This window comes from Aegilops tauschii, chromosome 5 (genome assembly GCF_002575655.3).
Source record: "Aegilops tauschii subsp. strangulata cultivar AL8/78 chromosome 5, Aet v6.0, whole genome shotgun sequence".
Lineage (NCBI taxonomy): Eukaryota > Viridiplantae > Streptophyta > Magnoliopsida > Poales > Poaceae > Aegilops > Aegilops tauschii.
The window spans coordinates 331,345,891-331,349,598 of NC_053039.3; the positions used below are offsets into that span (position 1 = coordinate 331,345,891).

At 45.1% G+C, this 3,708-nt stretch overlaps 1 long non-coding RNA gene across 3 annotated transcripts; it reads left to right on the forward strand.

Annotated features, from left to right (window-relative positions):
- Positions 1–981: 981 nt before the first annotated feature.
- Positions 982–3,496, forward strand: LOC120965121 (uncharacterized). Of its 3 annotated transcripts, none has more exons than XR_006663276.2 (4): positions 982–1,165; positions 1,264–2,048; positions 2,657–2,759; positions 3,102–3,496. It is a non-coding gene; the product is annotated as an uncharacterized lncRNA (long non-coding RNA). The 3 variants fall into 3 exon arrangements; XR_005757328.3 differs by having other exon boundaries at positions 1,001–1,165; positions 1,264–1,427; XR_006663275.2 differs by having other exon boundaries at positions 988–1,165; positions 1,264–2,759.
- The last annotated feature ends 212 nt before the right edge of the window (positions 3,497–3,708 follow it).

Here is a 3,708-nt window from a genome sequence, read left to right on the forward strand (position 1 = left end):
GCATGCGCGATCTGCAAGGCAACAGACGTGCCATGCATGCCCAAATATGTCAGCAAAGTGAAACACGCAAAGCAGCCGTGTGGACTTCTAATTAACTGACGCCACCGTCCAGCTATTGGTTTTTGTATATATTCACGCGTCTTCCTGGTTGTTGCTCCGTGCGCTCTCTGTACCACCTTGTATCTAGTGTCAGTGAGATGGAAGGATTGGGAGATGGCCAAGGGAAAAACGGAAGCCGGTGCTTGGCCGTGAGCACAGCTGGGGGTGAGGACGTGTTTGCAGGCGCAATTGTTGCCGCCGTCGAGAATGCCGATGACCACTATCACCACTGTCCTCGAGCGATTCCAAACATCTCTCTGATCTGTGTCACCACTGTCTCCGGAACAACGTGGTCTGGAGGGTGGACAGGAGCAGTTCCACATGGTATGACGATGCCGGAAAATCGTTCGTGTGCTCATTTTTCCCAGTGCCTTGATCCACCTAATAACCTAGCCCCGCTGACTGCGAATGTGAAGGCAGTTTCCATGCTTACTCTGTTAGGCCTTGTACAATGAGAGGTGCTTAGAAAAATAAACCAGGTTTTTTTTAAGCACCGGTGCTTATTTGTACAGGGTAGACGCTTAACTAAGCGTCTCTCCTGTAGAAATAGGCACCGATGCTTCAGAAAAACTTGGTTTATTTTTCTAAGCGCCTCTCTAAGCATCTCTCATTGTACAAGGCCTTACAAGGAATACAAGGGCTTTTGGTGGCCGGGCTACAGGCAGGCCGTAATCTGGTCCGTCCGGATGGGCTTTGGGATTGTGGATCAGTCATGTCATTGCAGTAGCGTGGCAGGCCTAGTGGGTGAAATACAGTCCCTGATACACTTAGCCTCGCATAGGCGTATTGATGTTCGGCCCAGCAAATGTTCCTGTCCCCCGGCCCGCTCGATCACTCATTGGCATGGACCGGCATTTTGGTACAAGGTGACGTTTTCGAAGCAGCACATCTAAATGGGTCCGGTGACATATGTGGAACATGTAGATCCACGCGACCAGGTTGGCTCACATTACCCTCTCTCCCACACAAGGCTCGCACCGGCGGCTGCTCTGTAATTTCACACAGGCGCGGCGCGGCGGCGATTCCCCACCGGCGATATGTCGACGGACGGACTTGAGCTCGACGGGTATGTTCCTATTGCTTCAATGGTCTCTCTTCCCCCGAGTTCCTTCTCCCGTTCTTTTGCAAAGTTCATCTACTGATGCTGCTAGATCTTGGTCGCAGGAGGGGGGAGCACACATCGGCGGATGGGGTTGTGATGTGTTTCCAGTGGAATCCCAAGATTCCATGAGTGCACCAGTTCTTGAGCTCGAGAAGGGCGATGAAGGACGTGGAGATGGACAGAGATATGAGGTCTGCTTTGAAGCTACCAGCGGCCGAACGAGGAGGTGCGTTTTTTCCTGGTCCCAATCATGCTTTATTCGCAGCTGTTGAGCTTAAACTGCTACTCCCAGTTTAGTTCAGTTTCTGATGTGTCGAGGCATAAACAGGATTTTGTTCTAAGGCATCTCCCTTTCTAGGGGAAGCATAGTAGAGTTATCATAGTTAGAATTGTGAGTTGCACAGACATCGGCTCCTCGTAACCTTTTTTTTATGATTAGCAAGCAGTGTAGTATGGATGTACAATCTGGGTTGTGTGGGACGCTCCTTTTTGATTATAGGATTACCGAGAATATGATGTTATGGTGCTAGATAAAATTCTTGTTTGTGGATTTAGCACGCTGCAAAAGGAAACAAAATTAACATGTGCATCGGTTTGGAGGTTTGATTTTGTAATTATAGCTGGTATCGGGTGTGGATCGTAACAACAAATTAAGGTTGACATTGAGGATGTGTTTATTCTATATGTAATCCTTTTGTTCAGTCTGTGGGCAAAGAAAAATAGAGCACTTAGGTGGTTCCCCGCTCCGGCGGCGGCTCAACTCCAATCTGCAGAACACCGGATCTGCCAAGGGCAAGGCCCTCGTCCACGGATCTAGAGGGGAAAAATCATTTTCTTCGTTGTTTCGGTCGGTGAGGCTGTATCACACGTCAATTACTTGCGCTTTTCTCCTAGCTATTGTTCATCAGTTTCAGATTTGAACTTTTTTGGTGATTTTTATTTTGTTCCATCTATTCCTTTGGTACGGGTGATCTAGCTGTATGGCTCGATCGAGATGCATATCACTTTTCTTGTTGACTCCGAAATAGACTGCTCTCCTTTATTTTCTTGTAATCCCCTTCCATCTATTCCTTCTGTACAAATGTGGTTTTCTTTTGTTTACTTGTAATCCCCTTTGTCCGGATTGGATAGGTCTCTCCTCATCTTGTTGTTGCGCAGATCCAAATTTGCCGTGATGTATTTTTAGACAATATAGAGAATTTTTTTATTCATACCCATGCTTATGTGCGAGACCGGCTTAATTTTTGTGATTTATTAGATTCCTCTAACTTGGATAATCGATGGTTAATCGTACTGGAACTTAATAGTAGATTTGATGTTCTGTTCTTGATGTGCTAATCCAAGGTTGATAATTATTTCATTCAAGTGGGGTAAAGTTTGAATTCCTACCACTGATTGCAAAGATCTTCTGTTCCATGGATTTCAGTTTGGTTTGTTGACCCCTTTCCACTACAGTCACAGAACTGAGCAATGTTGATGGTCAAGTGTGCCGTGGCGGCGAGGCCACATTCCTTGCCGGAAACGCTGGTTCGGGAGCTACAAGTGGCTGGACAAGAAGGTATTTCAGATTAAAATGTTATGATCCAAAAAAACCTTTAATTCAGAACATAGTATGTGCCGGCCTTGTTCTTGGTTAGATTTTGAATACAACCACATTTCACTCCCGAAATCAGTATCATACGAAATCAAAATCCGTGGCTTCTGTGCCCCTTGTGCAAGAAACATTCTATGTGTTAGATATTTGGAAATAATATGATGATGCATGGATGGGTTTTCTTTATTCACAAAATGAATTTTACATGTCGGAATGCATTGCCTGATTGGCTTGTTCTTTGTTCACTGCACAACTTACTTTGGAGCATCCTCTAATGAAGCGACTTTTTGTTCTGTTCTTGATCAGAATCATGCTGATATGGTCTGTATCCTGAACCCTGAAGTAGAAGGCGTTTAATCCGATGCATTTTCCTACTGTTGTGATCTTGTAATATTGCCTTCTGGCCAAATCAGCAAAATCCCTGTTTGAAGCTGCGCAAGCTCTGTTTCTTTGGCTGTTGTTCCCTCTCAGCAATCCATTCGACTCGGGTATATGTTTGTAATTATTGTAATGGATTTGTACCATTTGTGAACCATGTCAAATTGTTAAGGTGGGTGATGGGTATTACAACTATGTATGCATGGTTGCTAGTTCTGTGCGTAGAACTTGATCTGTGTATTAGTCAAAACCGACACATGTTGTGTGTTAGCTTAACAGGAAGAAACTGCAATTGTCAATGAGAGCAATATGTCGAGAAGGGAGACGGCCCAGTAGTCTAATGATTTCTGTAACGGAGTGTTTGAATCATCTTCGTCTGGCAAACTATTGTTAATTGCTTTTCCCAACCGTGACCATCCATTCTTGGTGTAGGCGTACAAATCAATGGTTTGACTAAGGTTTTGGATTGGTCTTGCGATTAAGAAATTGGTTCGTGTACTTGGAAGAAGTTTGAGTGGTGACCGCGCCTAGCGAC